The following is a 13,373-nucleotide window of genomic DNA, read 5'->3' on the forward strand; positions in this document are numbered from 1 at the left end:
ATTCTATCAAACATTTAAAGAAGAAACAATACCTATTCTACTAAAGCTGTTCTGAAAGATAGAAAGGGATGGAATACTTCCAAACTCGTTCTATGAGGCAAGCATCACCATAATTCCAAAACCAGAAAAGACCCCACCAAAAAGAAGAATCATAGACCAATATCACTGCTGAACACAGATGCAAAAATTCTCAACAAGGTACAAGCCAATAGGATCCAACAGTACATTAAGAAGATTATTCACTACGACCAAGTGGGATTTATCCCGGGGATACAAGGCTGGTTCAGCACTCATAAAGCAATCAACATGATAGATCATACCAACAAGAGAAAAAACAAGAACCATATGATCCTCTCAATAGAAGCAGAGAAAGCATTTGACAAAATACAGCATCCATTCCTGATCAAAACTCCTCAGAGTGTAGGGATAGAGGGAACTTTCCTCGACATCTTAAAAGCCATCTATGAAAAGCCCACAGCAAATATCATTCTCAAAGGAGAAACACTGGGAGCCTTTCCCCTAAGATCAGGAACACCACAGGGATGCCCACTCTCACCACTGCTATTCAACATAGTACTGGAAGTCCTAGCCTCAGCAATCAGGGAACAAAAAGAAATAAAAGGCATTCAAATTGGCAAAGAAGAAGTCAAACTCTCCCTCTTCGCAGATGACATGATACCGTATATAGAAAACCCAAAGACTCCACCCCAAGATTGCTAGAACTCATACAGCAATTCGGCAGTGTGGCAGGATACAAAATCAATGCCCAGAAATCAGTGGCATTTCTATACACTAACAATGAGACTGAAGAAAGAGAAATTAAGGAGTCAATCCCATTTACAATTGCACCCAAAAGCATAGGATACCTAGGAATAAACCTAACCAAAGAGGTAAAGGATCTATACCTTAAAAACTACTACAGAACACTTCTGAAAAAAATTGAGGAAGACACAAAGAGATGGAAAAATATTCCATGCTCATGGATTGGCAGAATTAATATTGTGAAAATGTCTATGCTACCCAGGACAATTTACACGTTTAATGCAATCCCTATCAAAATATCATAGACTTTCTTCAGAGAGTTGGAACAAATCATCTTAAGATTTGTATGGAATCAGAAAAGACCCCGAATAGCCAGGAGAATATTGAAAAAGAAAACCAGAGCCGGGAGCATCACAATGCCAGATTTCAGGCTGTACTACAAAGCTGAGAGCATCAAGACAGTGTGGTACTGGCACAAAAACAGACACATAGATCCATGGAACAGAATAGAGAACCCAGAAATGGGCCCTCAACTCTATGGTCAACTAATATTTGACAAAGCAGGAAAGACTATCCACTGGAAAAAGGACAGTCTCTTCAATAAATGGTGCTGGGAAAATTGGACAGCCACGTGCAGAAGAATGAAACTAGAATGAATTCTGGTTCATTCTCTTCCACCATATACAAAGATAAACTCAAAATGGATGAAAGATCTAAATGTGAGAGAAGACTCCATCAAAATCCTAGAGGAAAACACAGGCAACACCCTTTTTGAACTTGGCCACAGTAACTTCTTGCAAGATACATCCACGAAGGCAAGGGAAACAAAAGCAAAAATGAATTATTGGGACTTAATCAAGATAAAAAGCTTCTGCACAGCAAAAGAAACAGTCAACAAAACTAAAAGACAACCTAAAGAATGGGAGAAGATATTTGCAAATGACCTATCAGATAAAGGGCTAGTATCCAAGATCTATAAAGAACTTATTAAACTCAACAGCAAAGAAACAAACAATCCAATCATGAAATGGGCAGAAGACATGAACAGAAATTTCACAGAGGAAGACATAGACATGGCCAACATGCACATGAGAGAATGCTCTGCATCACTGGCCATCAGGGAAATACAAATCAAAACCACAACAAGATACCACCTCATACCAGTGAGAATAGTGAAAATTAACAAGTCAGGAAACAACAAATGTTGGGGAGGATGTGGATAAAGGGGAACCCTCTTGCACTGTTGGTGGGAATGTGAACTGGTGCAGCCACTCTGGAAAACTGCGTGGAGGTTCCTCAAATTATTAAAAATAGATCTACCCTACAATCCAGCAATTTCACTGCTGGGGATTTACCCCAAAGATACAGATGCGGTGAAACACCAGGACACCTGCACCCCGATGTTTATAGCAGCAATGTCCACAATAGCCAAACTGTGGAAGGAGCCTCGTTGTCCATCAAAAGATGAACTAATGAAGAAGCTGTGGTCTATGTATACAATGGAACATTCCTCAGCCATTAGAAATGACAAATACCCACCATTTGCTTCGACGTGGATTGAACCGTAGAGTATTATGCTGAGTGAAGTAAGTCAATCGGAGAAGGACAAACATTATATGGCCTCATTCATTTGGGAAATATAAAAAAATAGTGAAAGGGAATTAAGGGGAAAGGAGAGAAAATGAGTGGGAAATATCAGAGAGGGTGACAGAACATGAGACACTCCTAACTCTGGGAAATGAAGAAGGGGTAGTGTAAAGGGAGGTGGGCAGGGGGATGGAGTGACTGGGTGATGGGCACTGAGGGGGACAGTTGATGGGATAAGCACTGGGTGATATGCTATATGTAGGCAAATTGAACTCCAATAAAAAATAATTTAAAAAAAAGAATTCCTCTGAATTCTCTTCCTTTATATGAATCTCTTCCCCAAATAGATGGGGTAAGAATTTGCACCAATTGTGAAGAATCATTCTAGGGGAAGAACTACTAAGTCACTTTAAAAAGTTTCAGTGATATCATTCCATTCACTGTAATGTGATTCCATTCAGAAATAAAGATTCCATTCATCTTTATTTCTGACAATGAGTTTGCATTTACTTCATATGTTTAAATGTATCCTCATCTGAGTTACCTGCCACTTGTGCTTATGACATTCAAACAAAATGGAAAGCTACAAGCATGATAAAGATTGATGGCATTAAACATTTTTTGGAAGGAGAACCTTGATTTTCTCATGAAATAGCATGCATTAATAGGTCAACACTTAAAAGGACTCCTTCTAGATATAGATGAAGATTGAGGAGGCAAGATTATAGTATTGATTTTTTTTCATGCTTACCACTTGTACATTTAATGGGAATTAATTTTTCCTCATTTAATGAGAAATATGAAGCTAATTCAAGTGTAATTCTCTCATTATACATGTAGTCATAGGACTTGGGGCATGCAAAATCCAGAGTGCAGGTTAACCACAGGGGCATTCCCTTAGCATGTTCATAAACTATGGAGGGATTCTCTCAAGGGTATGTGCTTGGGAATTTTATTCGCAGGGTCAACTGGTATTAACTCAGCTACACTTTCTAAAGATTCAACAGAGTCATAAAGTAATGAGCTCTTTAAGAAAAATAATGTGTTGGGATGTCGGTGGCTCACAGGGATGGAGCCCTGCATCAGGCTCTGTGCTGGGTGTGGAGCCTGCTGGAGTTTCCCCCTCTTCCTCTCCCTTTGTGCTTCCTCTCCCCCCTCTCTCTCCCTCCTTCTCTAAAAAAATAAAAGGAAAAGGAAATGTGTTTACTTAGTGTCTATACCCCCTTGAACTTATGAATTGATGTATGATTTAATGGATACCTAAATGATAAGGGTGAATAAATGAGAAGAATGCAATGATTCTTCTCTAATTGCTGCTAATAAGGCATAGCTAGCATTTCTACCTCCATGCACATTAAAACCGCATAAATCTATATCCTGATTTAGGTCTGGATTGTGAAATTACATATTTGAAAATTTCCTATGTTTTAAATTTAAGCAGGTAGAGAAGAAGTGCAAAGCCAGAAAAGGCTCACTACTAGTGAATAAAATATTATGTTATTTACTTATTCATTTGTTTTATGTTTATATAAATCTATATAATTTATATATATATATATATATATATTTCTCCTGCTTATGATTTGTTATTGCTTTTCTTTTCCCTTGCCTGTGTTCTTTGAGCCAGCAACACTTCAATAAAGGAGAAAATATTTTTATTGTTAGTGATCTTTCCAGAGAGTTCTCTCTTACCTAGCTTATTCATCTCATTAATATCATCACTTTAAAAAAAAAAAAAAAAAAGAGCATACTCTCCAGCTGCCATTTAAGCACAAAGCTGGGAATGATTAAAGATATTTCTAGTGATAAGAAATGGTTTCACTGTCTGGAGATGTTAATCAGAAAGGCAAACAATAATCCCCAAGGAAGACATGTTCACCTTGGCACCCCTAGGCTCCTGAAACTAATGCCAATCTTACTGCTCAAAGAATTGGGTGTTGTGTGAAATTAGAGTGTATGGGGGTTGGGGTGGGGTACTGGGGAAGGTCAGGCTGAAGCAGGGATAGAGAAGGCAAAGTCTTTTAAAAGTCTGAATCTCCAAACTGAAGGAATCAAATCGTGGGTCACTGGCTCAGCTTCTTTGCATGACCTTGAAGAGCCCAGTCCGAATTCAGGATGAAATGGGACACCTGTGGGTCTGCCCAGACTAGGAGTCCTTTCACTGTTCCCACTCAGCTGCCCTGGAGGCACCAGGCAGCTGTCATTTCCAAACACACCCCTGGATTCACTGCTTACTTTGATAGTGGGAAGTGGAAAGTGAGAAATCTCTCTGGGCTCCTATTCACTTTAAACTGGTCAGACCAGTGAAGGGAAAGTAAGGGGGTTTACTTTGTCTCCCAACCCTCCCTGTGATTAAGCAATTTTATAGAAAAGAAATCCCACTGACTCACAAATATCCAAAGCACAAAGCGAACCAGAGCTCAAGTCAATTCTGCAGCTCATGGTATAGAAAGAAGTATCAAAGACCATTAGTCTCTGAGCGTGGGATAAGGAGCAGGTCAGCGTGACCAGGGGAAATGGCAGACAGAGTGTGTTCCTTTTCTCAACATCGTAACCACTATAAAATTCCAAAGTATTTCTTTAACTTTTAAGGCCTCAGGACACTGGAAATTCTAAAAACTCTGCTCTGTGGAAGCATTTTATTCTGGAAGGGAAAGAGCAAACACTGATTTCCTTTAAAACATAATCAAGGGATCCCTGGGTGGCGCAGCGGTTTGGCGCCCGCCTTTGGCCCAGGGCGCGATCCTGGAGACCGGGGATCGAATCCCACGTCGGGCTCCCGGTGCATGGAGCCTGCTTCTCTCTCTGCCTGTGACTCTGCCTCTCTCTCTCTCTCTCTCTCTCTCTCTGTGTGTGTGTGTGACTATCATAAATAAAAAAAAATAAAAAATAAAAAAATAAAACATAATCAAGAAAATTAGTAAAATGTTGAATATCCAGAAAAGTCAATAAACTTCAAAACAGTCTGAGTGTTCAGGGTTCAGATTCAATTTCAGAGGGATGTGGCAAGTGCACAGTTGTGTCTGGGAGGCAGTTTGGGGAAATGAGAAGAATGCTAGGCTTTGGATCCGTATCTCATCTCAGCTACCGGCTAGCTAGGTCTTGTCATGGGAAAGTCATTTTACTACTCAGAGTCTTAACTCCCCCTTTTTTTAGATTTAGGACAGAGTTGTCAAAAGAGCATTAAATGTGAAAATGTAGGTCACAATGTCCAGCAAATTTCTTGGCACCCAGTTTCTTAGACGAAACCAAAGTAGACAATGCTGGGTTAGAGGTAACCTACTGGGCTACTTGGTGCTCACATCAAATAACACCATGAGGCCATGGCATAAACTGGCCTGCCCTTCCAAGACTATATGCTGCTTTATCGACATCAGCTCCTTTAGTGGAAGGTGGGGGGGGGGGGGGTGAATTCCTACTTGACAATGGAAGGGAGGAAGTGTGGTGAGGTTGATTCTGAAACCCAGGGCCCTTTACTGAAACATGCCTTTTGCTGCATGTGCCAAATCTCACATTTTTCACCCATGGGATTCTTCTCAAGAATAGTTAGCAGTGGCCTGCTTGGCATTCCTAATCACACAGAACTCATATGGTTCATCCTATTGTGACAATGACTTTCTAGTTATATGCTTAGGCACTAAAACATAGATTTTAGAGCTGAACATACCTGAGTCTAGTCTAATTAAATTGTTAATTTTTCTAAGACTTTCTCATCTGTAAAATGGAAATAATATTATTATTTATAATATAAAATAATAGCACCTACCTGAGATCAGACTCCAGATATTTCTAGATTCTTGAATTTTGCTTTAATTGGGAACAGGAGGGAGGGGCAGGAAGGCGGAGGAGTAGGGAGCGCACCGCCCAGCCCCACCGGCTCACCGGGGGACTCGCAGGGCGCCCTGAGCCGCTACCAAGTCGACCTGGGGTTTGAAGAGAGAACGCCCGGGCCGCGGCGGAGAGGACGTCTGGCTGCTAACGAGACGGAAAGGCCGACAGCACGGAGGGCCCGGGCGGGGGAGGCCCCGAGGCCCCGAGGCCCCGAGGCGCTGGGCGGCGGCGAGCGCGGGGCCTGCACGGGAAAGCCCCGCCCCGGAAGCGGAACTCGAAGCTCGGCGCCGGGACTTCCGGGCGGGAAAGCACTGAGCAGGGGCCGCGGGCGGGAGCGCGGGCGGGCGGGGAGCCTCCGGGCCCGGGGCCGCCATGCGGGGAGGGCGCCCGCCCGGGGTCGGGGTCAAGGGCCGGAGCGCACAGCCCGCAGGGCCTGGGGAGACGCCGCTCGGGGATCCCGTGGTCCCCAGGCCGGGCGGGGAGGCCACGGGACACGGGGCCGGGGCCAGGCAGGAAGGGCGCAGGACGGGGAGGCCTCTCCCGCCGCGGGGACGGGGGGAGGCAGGAAGGGCCCTGGGCGCCGGGCCGCGGCCCCCCAGGCTGTGCAGAGCAGCACCCCCGTGCCGCCCCGGGAGCCCCTAGGCCGGTGGGGCCGGGAGCTGTGCTAGTTCCCCGGGCGGAGCTGACTCCAGAGCCGGAGACCTGGCCGCGGTGGGGCTGTTCCTCCTGGTTCCCCTGGTCACCGGGAGGGGCGGGGCCTCCGGGGAGGAGGCCTCAGGGGCAACAGCTCACCTGAGCCCGGCACCTGGGGGGGGGGGGGCATCTCCCCAGGTGGACACACCTGAGAGTCAGCACAGCAGACCCTCCCCCAGAAGACCCGCTGGAAGGACGGGGAAGAGCAAGTTCTTGACCCCGCAGCACTGGAAAGCTCCAGGACCGAGGGAATGCCAAGGGAATATAGTATATAGAACTAGAGGGTCCTTTTTCCTTTTCTTTTTCCATTATGACTAGTTTTTATATCAAACTAAAAAATTCCAGTAAATTTTCTCTTTTCCCACCTTAACAATATTTCACACCTCTTCGTTTTTGTTTTGTTTTGTTTTTTTCCTTTTAGACTTTCGTATTTCTACAATTACATGTCTTAGATATAGTTTTCACTTCCGGATTCCCTTCAATGTATTCAATTTAATTTGGGGAGATATACAAGATATGGGTATTTGTTTTGGGGGGCTTTTTAGGCCTCATTTCGTTCCACAGTGGTGGAAATTGCTACCTTCTAAAACATGACCAACATGCACCCAGAACGAAGTTAAATACCGAACTGGTTCATTCTGTGAGATTGTATTCTCTCTTCCTTCCCATTCTGCCCCCTGCTTTTATCTTGTTTATGTCTTGGTGGTCAATATTGGGACTTTCTATAAGTATTGCTGGCTTACATATAAATTTGGGATTGAGCATCCTCTAGCATACCGAACAAAATATATTCAGAACCAAGAGGATCACCCTCTAGGACCCCTCAGGTAGACTACATTCTTTCTCCACTACCACTTCCTCACCACCACTATCCCCACCTTTTGTTTTTGTTTTGTTTTGTTTCTTTTTCCTCTTTTCTTTACTTTTTTTTTTTCTTTTTTTCTTGTTTTGGGCTTTTGGCTTTTTATTTTTACTACTTTGTCTTAAATTTTGTTTTTCACTTTAGTGGTCCTTTGTTTTATTTTGTTCTGTTCTTCTTTTATTTTCTGGTCTCTGACCTCTTCAGAATCATCTAGGGTGTATTTTACTTAGGTAATGGTTGATGTTCTTGACTCAGCCCACTCATACAGCCACTACAGCCACTATGCACTGAACAAAATGATTAGGATGAAAAATTCACAAAAGAAAGAACCAGGAATGCCTGGGTGGTTCAGGGCATGATTTCAGAATTCTGGGATCAAGTCTTGTATCATTCTTCCTGCATGGTGCCTGCTTTTCCTGTGCCTATGTCTCTGCCTCTCTGTCTCTCTCATGAATAAATAAATAAAATATTAGAAGAAGAAGAAGAAGAAGAAGAAGAAGAAGAAGAAGAAGAAGAAGAAGAAGAAGAAACAATACTGTCTGCCACAGAGTTACAGAATTTGGATTTCAATATGATGTCAGAAATTCAATTCAGAAGTACAATTATAAAGCTACTAATGGCTCTGGGAAAAAAGCGTAAAGGACTCTAGAGACTTTGTTACTGCAGAATTGAGACCTAATCAGGCTGAAATTAAAAATAGATTAAAAGACATGCAATCCAAACTGGATGTCCTAAGTGCTAGGGTTAAAGAGGTGGAAGAGAGAGAGTGAGTGACATACAAAACAAGTTGATGATAAGGAAGGAAACTGAAATAGACCTGCCCTACAACCCAGCAATTGCACTGTTGGGGATTTACCCCAAAGATACAGATGCAATGAAATGCCGGGACACCTGCACCCCCATGTTTATAGCAGCAATGGCCACAATAGCCAAACTGTGGAAGGAGCCTCGGTGTCCATCGAAAGATGAATGGATAAAGAAGATGTGGTTTATGTATACAATGGAATATTACTCAGCTATTAGAAATGACAAATACGCACCATTTGCTTCAACGTGGATGGAACTGGAGGGTATTATGCTGAGTGAAGTAAGTCAGTCGGAGAAGGACAAACATTATATGTTCTCATTCATGTGGGGAATATAAATAATAGTGAAAGGGAATATAAGGGAAGGGAGAAGAAATGTGTGGGAAATATCAGAAAGGGAGACATAACGTAAAGACTGCTAACTCTGGGAAACGAACTAGGGGTGGTAGAAGGGGAGGAGAGCGGGGGGTGGGAGTGATTGGGTGACGGGCACTGGGGGTTATTCTGTATGTTGGTAAATTGAACACCAATAAAAAAAAAAATGAAGGAAACTGAAGAAAAAAGAGAAAAACAAGAGACCATGAAGAAAGGCTTAGGGAAATAAGTGATAGCCTGAGAAGGAATAATTTACTTATCATTGGGGTTCCAGAGAGGCTGAAAGGGAGACAGGACAACAAAGTATATTTGAACAAATGATAGCTGAGAATTTCCCTAATCTGGGAAACAGGCATTCAAATCCAAGAGATAGAGAGGACCACCCCAAAATCTAAAAACTGTTCAACACCTCGACATTTAATAGTGAAACCTGCAAATTCCAAAGATAAAGAGAAAATCCTTAAAGCAGCAAGAGACAAAAGATCCCTAACTTATATGGGGAGAAGTACTAGGTTAACAGCAGACCTCTCCACAGAGACCTGGCAGGCCAGAAAGGGCTCCTCAGGGTCCTAAATGAGAAGAGCCTGCAGCTAAGGATACTCTATCCACAAGGCTCTCATTCAGAATGGAAGGAGAGATAAAGAGCTTCCAAGATAGGCAGAAACTGAAAGAATATGTGACCCCCAAACCAGCTCAGCAAGAAATATTAAGGGGGAACCCTGTAAAACAAAGAGGGAGCCCAAAGAAACAATCCACAAAAACACGGAATGAATAGGTATTATGATGACACTAAATCCATATCTTTCAATACTAACTCTGAATGTGAATGGGCTAAATGATCCCATCAAAAGATTCAGGGTTTCAGACTGGATAAAAAAGCAAGACCCATCTATTTGCTGTCTACAAGAGACTCATGTTAGACCTAAGGACACCTCCAACCTGAAAATGAAGGGGTGGAGAACCATTTACCATTCAAATAGTCCTCAAAAGAAAGCTGGGGCAGCAATCCTCATATCAGATAAATTACAGTTTATCCCAAAGACTATAGTAGAAATGAAGAGGGACACTGTATCATACTTAAAGGGTCTATCAACAAGAAGGCATAACAATCATGAATATTTATGTCCCGAATGTGGGAGCTGCCAAGTATATCAATCAATAAATAACCAAAGTTAAAGACATACATATATAATAATACACTAATAGTAGGAGACTCAACATGGCACTTTGTGCAAATGACAGATATTTAAGCAGAACATCACCAAAAAAACAAGGGCCTTAAATGATACACAGGACCAGATGGATTTCACAGATAGATACAGAACTTTCCATCTGAACACAACTGAATACACATTCTTCTCAAGTGTACATGGTACTTTCGCCAGAATAGACCACATACTGGGTCACAAATCAGGTCTCAACCAATACCAAAAGATTGGGATTGTCCTCTGTATATTTTCAGACCACAATGCTTTGAAACTGGAACTCAATCACAAGAAGAAATTTGGAAGAAACTCAACACATGGAAGTTAAAGAGCATCCTACTAAAAGATGAATGGGTCAACCAGAAAGTTAGAGAAGAATTAAAAAGATTCATGGACACTAATGAAAATGAAGTTCCAACTGCTCAAAATATTTGTGATATGGCAAAAGCAGTCCTAAGAGGGAAATACATCGTAATACAAGCCTCCCTCAAAACACTGGAAAAAACTCAAATACACAAGTTAACCTCACACCTAAAGGAATTGGAGAAAGAACAGCAAGTAAAGCCTACACCAAGCAGAAGACAGATAATAAAGATTCAAGCAGAACTCAATGAAATAGAGACTAGAAGAACTGTAGAACAGATCAACAACACCAGGAGTTGGTTCTTTGAAGGAATTAATAAGATAGATAAACCCCTAGCCCGCCTTATTAAAAAGAAAAAGGATTCAAATTAATAAAATCACAAATGAAAGAAGAGAAACCACTACCAATACCAAGGAAATAAAATGATTTTAAAAACATATTATGAGCACCTACAATAAATTAGGCAATCTAGAAGAAATGGCCGCATTTCTGGAAAACCAAAAACTACCAAACCTGGAACAGGAAGAAACAGAAAACCTGAACAGGTCAATAACCGGTGAGGAAATTGAAGCAGTCATCAAAAACCTCCCAAGACACAAACATCCAGGACCACATGGCTTCCCAGGGGAATTCTATCAAATGTTTAAAGATGAAATAATACCTATTCTACTAAAGCTGTTTCAAAGGCTAGAAAGGGACAGAATACTTCCAAACTCGTTTTATGAGGCCAGCATTACCTAGATCCCAAAACCAGACAAAGACCTCACCAAAAAAGGAGAATTATAGGCAAATATCGCTGATGAACACGGATGCAAAAATTCTTACCAAAATACTAGCCAATAGAATCCAACAGTACATTAAGAGGATTATTCACCATGACAAAGTGGGATTTATCCCCGGGATGCAAGATTGGTTCAACACTCATAAAACAATCAGCATGATAGATCATACCAACAAGAGAAAAAACAATAACCATAGGATCCTCTCAATAAAGGCAGAGAAAGCATTTGACAAAATACAGCATCCATTCCTGATCAAAACTTAAAAGTGTAGGGATAGAGGGAACATTCCTCAGCATCTTAAAAGCCATCTATGAAAAGCCCACAGCAAATATCATTCTCAGTGGGGAAACACTGGGAGCCTTTCCCCTAAGATCAGGAACAAGACAGGATGTCCACTCTCACCAGTGTTGTTCAACAGAAGTCCTAGCCTCAGTAATCAGACAACAAAAAGAAATAAAAGGCATTAAAATTGGCAAAGAAGAAGTCAAACTCTCCCTCTTTGCAGATGACATGATACTGTACATAGAAAATCCACAAGACTCCACCCCAAGATTGCTAGAACTCATACAGCAATTTGGCAGTGTGGCAGGATACAAAACAAATATACAGAAATCAGTGGCATTTCTCTACATTAACAATGAGACTGAAGAAAGAGAAATTGAGTCAATCACATTTACAATTATATCCAAAACCATCCAAAGAGGTAAAGGATTTATATCCTAAAAACTACAGAACACTTCTGAAAGAAATTGAGAAAGACACAGAGAGATGGAAAAACATTCCATGCTCAAGGATTGGAAGAATTAATAGTGTGAAAATGTCTATGCTATCCAGGGCAATTTACACATTCAGTGCGATCCCCATCAAAATATCATGGACTTTCTTCAGAAAGTTGGAACAAATAATCTTAAGATTTGTATGGAATCAAAAAAGACCCCGAGTAGCCAAAGGAATATTGAAAAAGAAAATCAGAACCGGGGGCATCACAATGCCAGATTTCAGGCTGTACTACAAAGCTGTGGTCATCAACACAGTGTGGTACTGGCACAAAAACAGACACATAGATCAATGGAACAGAACAGAGAACCCAGAAATGGGCCCTCAATTTTATGGTCAACTAATATTCAACAAAGCAGGAAAGACCATCCACTGGAAAAAGGACAGTCTCTTCAATAAATGGTGCTGGGAAAATTGGACAGCCACGTGCAGAAGAATGAAACTAGACCACTCTCTTACACCAGACACAAAGATAAACTCAAAATGGATGCAAGATCTAAATGTGAGACAAGATTCCATCAAAATCCTAGAGGAGAACACAGGCAACACCCTTTTTGAACTTGGCCACAGCAACTTCTTGCAAGATACATCTATGAAGGCAAGGGAAACAAAAGCAAAAATGAACTATTGGGACTTCATCAGATAAAAAGCTTCTGCACAGCAAAAGCAAGAGCCACCAAACCAAAATACAACCTACAGAATGGGAGAAGGTATTTGCAAATGACCTATCAGATAAAGGGCTAGTAACCAGTATCTGTAAAGAACTTATTAAACTCAACATCAAAGAAACAAACAATCCAATCATGAAATGGGCAGAAGACATGAACAGAAATTTCACAAAGGAAGACATCGACATGGCCAACAAGCACATGAGAAAATGCTCCGCGTCACTTGCCATCAGGGAAATACAAATCAAAGCCACAATGAGATTCCACCTCACACCAGTGGGAATGGTGAAAATTAAAAAGACAGGAAACAACAAATGTTGGAGAGGATGTGGAAAAGGTGGAACCCTCTTACACTGTTGGTGGGAATGTGAAGGTGCAGCCACTCTGGAAAACTCTGTGGAAGTTCCTCAAAGAATTAAAAATAGAACTGCCCTAGGACCCAGCAACTGCACTGCTGGGGATTTACCCCAAAGATACAGATGCAGTGAAACGCTGGGACACCTGCACCCCAATGTTTATAGCAGCAATGTCCACAATAGCCAAACTGTGGAAGGAGCCTAAGTGTCCTTCGACAGATGAATGGATAATGAAGCTGTGGTCTATGTATGCAATGGAGTATTACTCAGAGAAGAGATGAATACCCACCATTTGCTTGGATGTG

This window comes from Canis lupus, chromosome 32, assembly GCF_048164855.1.
Source record: "Canis lupus baileyi chromosome 32, mCanLup2.hap1, whole genome shotgun sequence".
In the NCBI taxonomy this organism is placed as follows: domain Eukaryota; kingdom Metazoa; phylum Chordata; class Mammalia; order Carnivora; family Canidae; genus Canis; species Canis lupus.